The sequence below is a fragment of the Nycticebus coucang genome, chromosome X (genome assembly GCF_027406575.1).
Source record: "Nycticebus coucang isolate mNycCou1 chromosome X, mNycCou1.pri, whole genome shotgun sequence".
NCBI classification, from domain to species: domain Eukaryota; kingdom Metazoa; phylum Chordata; class Mammalia; order Primates; family Lorisidae; genus Nycticebus; species Nycticebus coucang.
Window position 1 is genome coordinate 15,453,959 of NC_069804.1, and position 12,154 is coordinate 15,466,112.

The 12,154-nt window shown below is 38.4% G+C and overlaps 1 protein-coding gene across 5 annotated transcripts in view; it reads left to right on the forward strand.

Moving 5' to 3' along the window:
• The window catches only part of REPS2 (RALBP1 associated Eps domain containing 2), a 313,577-nt gene that overhangs the window by 25,351 nt on the left and 276,072 nt on the right, over positions 1–12,154 (forward strand). The window lies entirely within an intron of this gene.

Genomic DNA, 12,154 nt, shown 5'->3' on the forward strand with positions numbered 1-12,154 from the left:
GGCGTGGTGGTTCACACCTGTTATCCCAGCATTCTGTGAGGCCGAGTGAGTGGATTGCTTGAGCTCAGGAGTTTGTGATTAGCCTGAGCAAGACCAAGACCCATCTCTACTAAAAATAGAAAAACTAACTGGGCATTGTGGCGGATGCCTGTAGTCCCAGCTACTCGGGAGGCTGAGACAGGAGGATCTTTTAAGCCCAAGGATTTGAGGTTGCTGTGAACTATGATGCTATGGCACTCTACTCAGGGCGACAGAGTGAGACTCTGTCTCAAAAAATTTTTTTTTAATTAATGATCTTTAAAAATTTTTGTGGCACACCTAAGATCCTCTCATAGCATACCAGTTGAAAATCACTGGTCTAGACTGTCAGTTGTATTCTATCTATCTATCTATATCTCTCTGTCTGTCTATCTATCTATCTCACTATGCCACTACCATACTGTCTTGATCTGTCTAATCTGTTTTTGAGGCAGACTCCCCCTCCTCACCACCTACAATTAGAATGTTTCACAGTTGATGGTATCTTACAAACATCAAAGCTTGCAGAGTGGGTGTTAGTGGCTTGAGAAAAGATGATAGAGGGTGGTGTCTGTGGCTCAAAGGAGTAGGGTGCTGGCCCCTTATACTGGAGTTGGCGGGTTCAAACCCAGCCCTGGTCAAAAAAACTGCAAAAAGAAAAAAAAAAGATAATAGAGACTAGAGTGGAGCATTGTTAACTTTTAGGAACCAAATGGTTGGAAGATGGGTGGGGGAGAGGTGGTAAATTGGATTTTCTCTGAGTGTGTAGCAGTGATATTGATGCAAGAATGAAAAATAGGCTAGACTTACATAATTTTAAAGGTGAGTACTAATGGTTCCAGTTTATTTTTTTGTGGATTCTTTTAAGAAATGCTTCATCACTGAATGCTGTTGATGGCAGAGGACAATACTGTGGAAAATATGAATATTGACCACTCTGAGTAAAAAAGATGGATAAATGTTTGATTGTAAATGTGAAGAATTTTAGGAAGATCTTGAAAAATTAATTCTGCTTATTTCCCTTTTTATGTATACATGAATTATAAATAAGTCTAAGTCTGAAAGAAGTCCTTAATAAGCTTAAGAGAAATGTTAAGTTAGAGGTGGGGAACCTGTGAACCAGGTTCTTAAGTACAGCCTTTACAAATTTTACAGAACAAATTCTTTTATTAATACATTTTGTTCATCTTTTATATTTTATTTTATTTTGAAAATGAACATATTTAAAATACCAAAGAATAAAATAATTTTCTACAAAATAATCATCCCAGATTGACCAGCGCAATTAGAACATTAGTAAGTCATAAGCTAAATTGATGGCTGCTCTGCTCATGATGTAGTTCTAACTTCCCCCACCTGATTGGCACCACTGCCGCAAGAGGCCAGTTTGCAAAAGTTTATTGGGGTCAGGTACACCAGTCTGTTATCAGCTTTTGACAGCAGTGCACTGTGTTTCTGTGTTTCTGTTTGAAATGAAATTTGTGAATAGTATTTTTTAATTCTGTCTGCTTAACAGCCCATAATGTCAAAGAAGACCAAGAGAATGCTTAGGGAAGAAAATGGATTTTAAAATGAAGATTAGGAATTGCAATATCATCTTTTTTTTTTTTTTTTGGTTATTGGCTGGGGCTGGGTTTGAACCCGCCACCTCTGACATATGGGACCAGCACCCTACTCCTTGAGCCACAGGCGCCGCCCCAGTAATTGCAATATCATCTTATTTATGCTAAAGAAAAGATAATTTCCTTGCTTTGTGATGCTATAGTATCAATATTAAAGAAATCCAATGCTTATTAGCATTATAACACTTATAAGGACCACAAATATTTTGAATTAGAGGGAGGTATGTGAAAGATTGTGCTGTAGAAATTAAAAGATGAAAAGCAAAACCAAAGACAATTCTTTCCTTCCTCTTTTTTTTTTTTAAGACGGAGTCTCACTTTGTCGCCCACCTTAGAGTGCTGTGCTATCACAGCTCACAGCAACCTCAAACTCTTGGGCTTAAGCGATTCTCTTGCCTCAGCCTCCCAAGTAGCTGGGACTACGGGCACCCGCCATAATGCCTGGCTAGTTTGTGTTGTTGTTGTCATTGTTGTTTAGCAGGCCTGGGCCAGGTTTGAACCTGTCAGCCCTGGTGCATGTGGCTGGCACCCTAACCACTGAGCTATGGGCACTGAGCCAAAGACAGTTGTTTCAAGCAGCAGTAAGATCTGGACATAATGCCACTGAAGCAACTAATAAAGTAGCTTATAAATACTCAGGGAAAGGGGAAGCCATTCAGTGATGTAGAAATTGTGAAAGAATGCACTGTGGAAGTTGTAGGATGCTTAGACCTCGATAATGTTTCACAGTACAAACAACTGCCTCTTTGAAGGAGAAACCAAAACTGATCAGCAGCATGAATTAGCCTTCAATTTAACAGAACAATTTCATGTAATACTTCAAAAGGGAAATATATATTATTCAGTTGCTTTGGATGAATCAACTGATATTATTGACTTGGTGCAGGTTTTATACTTAATTAGGGTCATAGCAGAAGATTTTCTTTGCTATGCAGAGGTACTTTCCTTTAGCACTCTTGTGAACAGGACACAGAATAGAGGTCTTCAATAACTTGTAAGATAAATGTTGTGAAGTTGGACTGAACTTGGTAAACGTAATGAGTGTATGTACATGAAGATGGTGCAACTTCCATAACAGGAAAACACGAAGGGTTCATTGCACAGATAAAAAAAGTGTTAGCAGATCCAGATGCTCTCATTTCTTTTCATTGTATCTTGCATCAGCAAATTCTCTGTGCTAAAGCTACCATAAGTTATAAAATATTGTTAACTACTCATGCAAATGCAACATGGTAAAGTTTAATGATCAGGAATTCAGTATGGATTTGTTGTGTTATTCTAAAGTGCACTGACTATTGCAGAGATAGATATTAGCTGAAATTTTATCTTTGTGAGAACAGATAATTACATTTTATGAAGAACAGAACCTGCAGTGAGAATCGTTGGAAGATTTCTATAGGAATGCAGCATTTCTGTGTGATATTATGTCAAATCAAAATGACTTGAATATTTCATGGCTAGGTAAAACTAAGTCTATATATGATATGTGGCAACCCCCCCAAGCATTTTGAAAAAGGTATCTTTTTTCCGGCATTTTTTTTTTCTTTTTTGGCAGTTTTCAGCCAGGGCTGGGTTTGAACCCGCCACCTCCAGTATATGGGGCCAGCACCCTAAAAGGTATCTTTTTTCAAAACACTACTTCCTGGCGGTGTCCGTAGCTCAGTGGGTAGGGCGCTGGCCACATACACTGAGGCTGGTGAGTTCTAACCAAGCCCGGGCCAGCTAAAACAACAATGACAACTACAACAAAAAAAATAGTCAGGCATTGTGGTGGGCGCCTGTAGTTCTAGCTACTTGGGAGGCTGAGGCAAGAGCATTGCTTGAGCCCAAGAGTTGAGGTTTCTGTGAGCTGTGATACCATGGCAGTCTACCCAGGGAGACAGCTTGAGACTCTGTCTTAAACAAAACAAAACAAAAAAAACCCTACTTCTTCAAAAGGAAATTTTTGGATGAATATTTTCCCCAGTTAGCAAACATCATTGATGAACACGATGATATATGTGAATCATTTGAAGAATACATAGCTGTTATGGGCTTATTATTATTATTTTTTTTTTTGGTTTTTGGCCGGGGCTAGGTTTGAACCTGCCACCTCCGGCATATGGGACCGGCACCCTACTCCTTGAGCCACAGGCGCCGCCCTGTTATGGGCTTATTAATTGGAGAATACAATGAAAGGTTCACTGACTTTGAGAATCGTAACATCACACTCAAATTAGCATTTTGGCGTCACCTAATCAATATCACCAAGGCACCCAAAAAACTATAGATAGTAAAAGTAGACCTACCATTTGATCCATCAATCCCATTATTGGATATTTAGCCAGAGGGAAAAAAGTAATTTTATTGAAAAGACAGCTGTACTCAAATGTTTATTACTGTACAATTCACAATAGCAAAAATGTGGAATCAGCCCAAATGCCCATCAACACATGAGTGGATTAATAAAATATAGTATATGTATACCATGGAGTACAAAACAAAGGTTAGTTAACTTCAAAGTTTTCACTTTTGAAATTATTAAGTACGTATTAGTTAGATTTTACAAAATAATGTACACTTTTAAGTATATCTAATTGAAGTTTCTTGAATTTTATTACAGAATTTTTTTTTTGTAGACAGAGTCTCAGCCTATTCTATGGCATCAGTCTTGCTTACAGCAACCTCCAACTCCTTGGCTCAAGTGATCCTCCTGCCTCAGCCTCCCAAGTAGCTGGGACTATAAGGCGCCCACCATGCCACCTGGGTAATTTTTCTAATTTTAGTAGAAATAGGGTCTTGCTCTCGCTCAGGCTGGTCTCAAAAGTTCTGAGCTCAAGGGATCCTCTTGCTTTGGTTTCCCAGAGTAATAGGATAATTGGCAGGAACCACTGCATCTGGCCTGATTATAGCTAAATTAATGCTTGATTATAGCTAAATTAATGTGACCTTCCAACAAGAAAAGGTCCCCACCCTTGTACTAAGTGGTAGAGTACTGTGTCCAATGTTATTTGGCATTATTTTCTTAGTGCCACCTAAAATAGTGGTGTCTGAGGTTTGAAATGCTCCTGTCTTCCTACTTTCAGCTCTGTCTACCCCTCAGAGAGAATTGGGTCCTTTCCCAGAGTGTGTTGGTATTAGCCGCCTTCCTGTAGTCACTGTGTGTCCATCTGTTTTCTAGCCACTATAATTTTGTTCTTTCTCTTTCCATTTCTCTTGTGCTTTTGGGTTTATGCCTTTAAAGAAACCCCAGTATTATTGTCTAGTGAAGTTTTGAGTGGGAGGTTAACACGTATGTTCAATGTAGTAGGAATATTTATTCAGTCACTCAAGGGATGAGTTTACAGAAAATGACTTACAAGCAAGTTGCAAAAATAGTACAGAGAGTTTCCTTATATTCCTTACCCTGCTTCCTTAATGTTAACATTTATACAACCATAGTATGATGATTAAGAACAGGAAATTAATATTGGTTTATTTATTTTTAAAATAAATTGGTTTATTTTATTTATTTTTAGTTATTATTAACTAAACTACAGACCTTATGTGAATTTCATGCACTTTTCTATTGGTGGTCTATTTCTGTTTTAGGAATGAATTACATACCATATTCCATTTTGTTATTTCTCTTTACTCTCATTCAGTTTGTAATAGTTTCTTACTCCCATTTTAGTGACTCTTTTGAGAAGTACAGACTAGTTATTTTGTGAAGTGTCCTTCAGTTTGGGCTTATCTGATATTTTTTTATGATGTGAATAAAGTTGTGCTTTTTTATTATTAAATCATAGCTGTGTACATTAATGCAATCATGGGACACTATACACTGGTTTTATAGACCATTTGACACATTTTCATCACACTGGTTAATATAGCCTTCCTGGCATTTTCTTAGTTATTGTGTTAATACATTTATATTCTACATTTAGTAAATTTCACATGGTTGTGCTTTTTTGACGCGAATACTATAAAAGTGATAGTGCATCTTTTTCAGTGCATCATATCATGGAGATCATGATGTTGATTTATCTTGTTATTGGTGACATTCACCTTGGTTCCTTGTTTAAATTGGAGTCTGTAGGGTAAATCTATTATCTTTCCTTTGTAGTTAAGGTAGCTTGTGTGAGGTGCTTTGATACTATGTAAGTATCCTATTTCTCCTCAAACTTTTAACCATTTTTGTATTCATTGGTAGATTCATCCATATCATTTATAGAGAATTTATGATAAATATTTGATTAAGGGAATAAAGCTGTACCTTACAAGAAGCAAAGATCAGTTACGTTGAAATACTATTTTATCGGTTGGGAACATAAACTATCAGTTGTGTTCTCCAACTTTCAGGGGCTTAATATAGCAGATGCTTTTCTTCCCAATCTGGGCATTTCTGGTTGTATAGGTGGTTTTCTGCCATGTAGTGTGATTCAAGGATCCAGGTTAAACTTTTTATCTTGAAGTGATTTCAAACTGATAGAAAAGTTGTAATAATAGTACCAGGAAATCCTATATACCCTTTATGTAGATTTATTTAACACTTGCTACATTTGCCTTATGATTTCTTTCCCTCCTTCCATATATGTATATGTATTTTATATATAGGTGTCTGTACACATTGATTGCTATATACTTTATTTTGAGACAGAGTCTCACTCTGACACCCTGGGTAGAGTGCTGTGGCATCATACCTTACAGCAACCTCAAACTCTTGGGCTTAATTAAACGATCCTCCTGCTTCAGCCTCCTGAGTAACTAGGACTACAGGTGCCTGCCACAATGCCCAGCTAATTTTTTTATTTTCAGTAGAGACAGGGTCTTGCTTTTGCTTAGCTGGTCTCAAACTCCTGAGCTCAAGTAGTCCTCCTACCTCGGCCTCCCAGAGTGCTAGGATGATAGGTGTGAGCCTTCATGCCCCCCCCGAAAGCCTCTATTTTAAATTCAGTTAAATATCAGTAAAAATATTTAATATTGGGATTGCGATAGTTATTTTATTTTGTCATATTATCATAATTATAACTCTGTCAAGGTAGAAACCTGAAGGAAAGAAGGAACATTTCGTTTTCTTTGCTTTTGTGTGGATGATGGTTGGCCAAATAGCAGGAGGTTCAGCTTTTGGGCTTGTTTTGGATTACTGAGCACCATCCTTCCAAAATAATTTGCCTAATGCTTTCCCAGCCATCTGGCATGAGCACAGAAGACCTTTTACTCAATAAAAGTAAGCTAATAATAACAAGTTGAAACATCTTGATAATAAATATATTTGTACAGCTTTTCAAATCCCAGGTTATTGAAATTCTGTCAGCCTTGGCAGCTTTCCGCATTCCTTCTGTGCCCGTGTGTTTTCTCTTTTTCTTGAGCTGCTCCTGCTGACTTCAAAGGGATGCTCCGAATGTGAAAAGGAGGAGCAGTTTTGGTGGGATGCTGAACTGGTGGGGTAAGGTTTGGGTTTAGTTACAGGGATCCTCAGAAGATTTTGGAGGAAGAGGGGCACAGCATCCTAGCCTTCATTTTATAGGTTAAGGAAGAAGAGGCATAAAAAGATCACATGGTTTTTCTTAATTCAGCTTCTCATTCTTTACCCTTTTACCCTAGTAACAATTGAGCGTATTCCTTGGACGAGAGAAAAGTAGTAGAGCTGGATCTTTTACAGGATAAATGATCCTGTATTTATTATTTGTAGTACTTCGTCTTTAAAGTAGGAAAAATGATGGTGATTCTAACTAGAAGTTGTGGGGCATTTAATAACATGTAAGGCAAAATTAGGAGGAAAGAAGAGAAACCAAGTGTCTCCTAGCTTCTAACACCTTATCTTCTGTGGTGTAAGTTAATAAATAATCAATTTTTAATGCAATAAAAAAGGAAATTTCTGATAGGTTTTGCCTAATTTCAGATCGCTGTTTATGTGACAGTTTACTAAATTTACCAAGTGTTTGTAAACATATCCTAGGTCAGGGTTTTGAGTGCCTATGAGCAATTCCCTGGAATTGTTATTATTATTTTATAGAGTTTATTTTTACAGTTTTTTTTTTTTGGCCAGGGCTGGTTTGAACCCACCACCTCTGGTATATGGGGCCGGGGCCCTACTCTTTGAGCCACAGGTGCCACCCCCCTGGAATTATTTTGAATGCTCAGATCACAGGTTTTCTCCTATACCAGATACTGTATTACCTAGCACCTTAAGATTCTTTATAGGGTGTCAAATATGTGGGAGGATTTAAATGAATTCTCTTAAATGCTTCATGCAGTAAGATGATCCAATAAGAACTGAATGTTTTCAATTAGGATGTTTCTGTGGATACCATTAAGTGTGCCAAAATTCATAGCCACAAGAGATTTTTACTTACTTCAATATTGATTAAGAAATCTGAGAACAATCTCAAAAAGCGTAGGATGTATTTAGAGGATAAATTCTGGGGATAGTATAAAATTTTCTTTCTCTATCATGGTTAAGGCCTAGTCCAGAAAAATTCTAGGCAGTAAGCCAAATCTAACACTAGGATTCATGTAGAGAATGTCTAGAATAAAAGTGAACATAGATCATTTCTTTTATCCCTGGTGTATTTATTAACATTTATTTAATGTTATTTATTACTTATGTTATGTTATTTATTAACATTAGCTTTCTTATGGGATGAGTACAAGGCATGGGCAGCAGAAGAAATAGAATTACAACCCTTTTTATCTTTGCCATTTCATAGAAAACACTGTAAATACTGTCTACAGACATCTTGAAATTCACATTACTCTGGGAAGGATTTACCTCTTAGGTTATTACTCATTTTTTTTTAAACACTTAAGTTTTCTTATCCTGGGTTCTTAGATCTCTAAGGGATCTGCAGATAGAATTCAAGGGGACCCTGACCTTGGATGGAGAAAAAAGTAATTTTATTTTGACTAACCATGGATATTTCACATTTTCATCAATTAATCAGTGTAGTCAATGCAAGCAACAGATCACAGTACTATTAACCCCTCCTGTGACTTTGTTGTTATTATGAATAATGCTGTTGTGAATTTTTTTTATTATTAAATCATAGCTGTGTACATTAATGCAATCATGAGGCACCATACACTGGTTTTATAGACCATTTGACGTATTTTCATCACACTGGTTAACATAGCCTTCCTGGCATTTTCTTAGTTATTGTGTTAAGACATTTATATTCTACATTTAGTAAGTTTCACATGTACCCTTGTAAGATGCACTGTAGGTGTGGTCCCACCAATTACCCTCCTTCCGCCCATCCTCCCTCCCTCCCTCCCCTGCCCTCCCTTTCCTCCTTCCCCATATTCTTAGGTTATAATTGGGTTATAGCTTTCATATGAAAGCTGTAAATTAGTTTCATAGTAAGGCTGAGTACATTGGATACTTTTTCTTCCATTCTTGAGATGCTGTTGTGAATATTAATGTACATGTTTTTATGTGGACTTTTAGAAATTGTTCATTTTCCATAGGATGCAGTTTGCAAACCAGTGTTAATGTAGAGAGAGTATTTTTTGTGCATGTGTTGGATAAACATGTTTTTTTTTTGGGGGGGGTAAATGTGGATTGAATTTTGGTTTTATAGGTTGTGGTGGGAGTTTTGTCAAGTCTTTCTTTGTGTATAAAATGTTAGGGGTTGATACTCTGTATTATCACCTAAAAATTCACTGTTCCTTTTTTGCTATCAACTTTGGCCATGGGTTTGCTGCGGTCAGTGGCCTGTGAGGGGAAGTGATGTGTGCTTTCTTTCAGACAGAGCTAGGATATAGCTCCATCAGCCTGAGTACCAGAATGAAAATCATGTTGGACAGAGTTTTTAATAGATTTTGTTGCATGAGCATGGAAAAAAATTATTTAAGCCACTAAGATTTGGTAACTGTTTGACACTTTAGCACTATGGTCCTCAAGCTGTGGCAGTTTTGCACCCCTACCCTGAGACGTCTGACAATGTGTGGAGACATTTTTTGGTTATCAAAACTGAGTGCTATTGGCATCTAGTGGGTGGATGTTGCTAAACATCCCACAACACACAGGAAAGCCCCCACAGCAAAGAATTACCTGGTTTAAAAATATTAGTGATGCCGAGATTGAGAAACTCTGCTTTAGCATAACCCAATTTATCCTGATTAAGACAGGGGTATTGAGAAGATTAAATGGAAAAAAATATTATAAAACAAGCTTGGGTGGCACCTGTGGCTCAGTGGGTAGGGCACCGGCCCCATATACCGAGACTGGTGGGTTCGAACCTGGCCCTGGCCAAACTGCAACAATAGGATAGCCTGGAGTTGTGGCGGGCACCTGTGGCCCCAGATGCTCGGGAGGCTGAGGCAGGAGAATCACCTGCGCCCAGTAGTTGGGCATTGCTGTGAGCTGTGTGATGCCAGGGCACTCTACTGAGGGCAATAAAGTGATACTCTGTCTCTACAAAACAAAACAAAACAAAAAAACCCCCAAGCTTACAGGGTGGCCATTTGGGGGTAACTATGTGGCAGAGCTTGGCAATAGCTCTGCGGTCTTCCCTTGCATCCGTGGGTCTTTTCCAACTTCCCCAGGGTTCAATATTCAGTTTAATTTTAATTGTGTTCATAAATCAAGGCTCACTTTTAGAAAAATAATTTACTCCTTATAAAAGCGAGGGAGCTAACATTAAATACTTATTTGTTATTATTTTTTATAAATACTCCACGGAATCGATACCTATCTTTTATTTTGTTTTCAATGAAGAAATTGAGGCACAAATGTTAAATAATTTGACCAAGATCATATGGCTTACAAGTGGTGGGCTTAGGAATTTGAAGCATGTCTGTTTGTCTCCAGAACTCTGTTCTTTCCACACTGCTGTATCACATCTTTTTTTTTTTTTTGTAGAGACAGAGTCTCACTTTATAGCCCTCGGTAGAGTGCTGTGGCATCACACAGCTCACAGCAACCTCCAACTCCTGGGCTTAAGTGATTCTCTTGCCTCAGCCTCCCCAGTAGCTGGGACTACACGCACCCGCCACAATGCCTGCTATTTTTTGATTGCAGTTCAGCCGGGGCCGGTTTGAACCCACCACCCTTGGTATATGGGGCCGGCGCCTTACCGACTGAGCCACAGGTGCCGCCCTGTATCACATCTTTTGCATTGGTTTCAAAATAAGGAAATGCATGCCATGCCTGATTTGTAATAGTTATGTGTTGTATTAGTTATCTATTGCTTTGTAACAAATTCCTTAAAACTTAGCCCTTTGAAACACCAGTTATTATCTCACATAGTTTCTGAGAATCAGGAATCCAGGAGAAGCTAAGCTGGATGGTTCTGGTTCGTGGTCTCCCTTGAGGTTATAGTCAAGGTATCTTCCAGGGCTGCATCTGAAGGCCTGATTAGAGCTTCATGATCCGCTTTCATGATGGTACATTCACATAGCTGTTGTTAAGGACCTCAGTTCCTCACTATGTGGGCCTATCCTCAGGACTCCTGGAGTATCTTCATGACATGGCAGCTGGCCCTCCCTTAGTGTGAGGGATCTGAGAGAGAGATCAAGACAGAAGCCACATATAGTTTATAGCTTAGCATCAGAAGTCATAGATTATCACTTTTGCTCTATCCTATTGGTCACATAGACAACCTGGATACAATGCAAGGTTGTCATGAATAACAGGAGGTAGAGATTGTTTGGAGCCATCTTGCAGGCTGGTTATCACGTTTCAATGATCTCCATTTCTTCTAGTTGCAAATGATCACATAGTTACAAATGATTCTCATTTCTCATAGTTAAAAAATTATTCTTTGTATTTCCTTTTCAAATTTAAAAATTCCAAACACCTATTTTATACTTTAAGATACTCAAATCACTTACAATGTGAATGAAAATACATATTTGCTTCTGTAAACATTTAGTGAATATATAAAGTAAAATATAAAAGCTGCTGTGAAAATGCTTCACTTTTTTTTTTTTGGGACAGAGTCTCACTATGTCGCCCTTGGTAGAGTGCCTTGGCATCACAGCTCACAGCAACCTTAAACTCTTGGGCTTAAGCGATTCTCTTGCTTCAGCCTCCCATGTAGCTGGGACTACAGGTGCCCGCCATAATGCCCAGCTACTTTTTTTGTTGCAGTTGTCATTGCTGTTTAGCTGGCCCAGGCTGGGTTTGAACTTGCCAGCATGGGTGTATGTGGCCAGTGCCCTACCCACTGAGCTATGGTTGCCACCCCGGGATTTGTTTTTTAATGGGCTGGACTACCAGAGGCTTCTTGAGTCCTAAGAAGTTTAGACTGATGGTGCTTTTTTTCCCCCTCCTGGAAAAATCTCCTTGTACTAAACACTGAATTCTTCATTTTCCAAAATCCACTTAATGTCTTTACTTTTTAATCACTGATTTGATGTGCTTGAATGCCAAAGTATAGGGTGAATGGTAGATGCAAGGACTGGTGGTTTCCACAGCAACTTCTTTTTTTTTTTTTTTGTAGAGACAGAGTTTTACTTTATTGCCCTCGGTAGAGTGCCGTGGCGTCACACAGCTCATAGCAACCTCCAACTCCTGGGCTTAGGAGATTCTCCTGCCTCAGCCTCCCGAG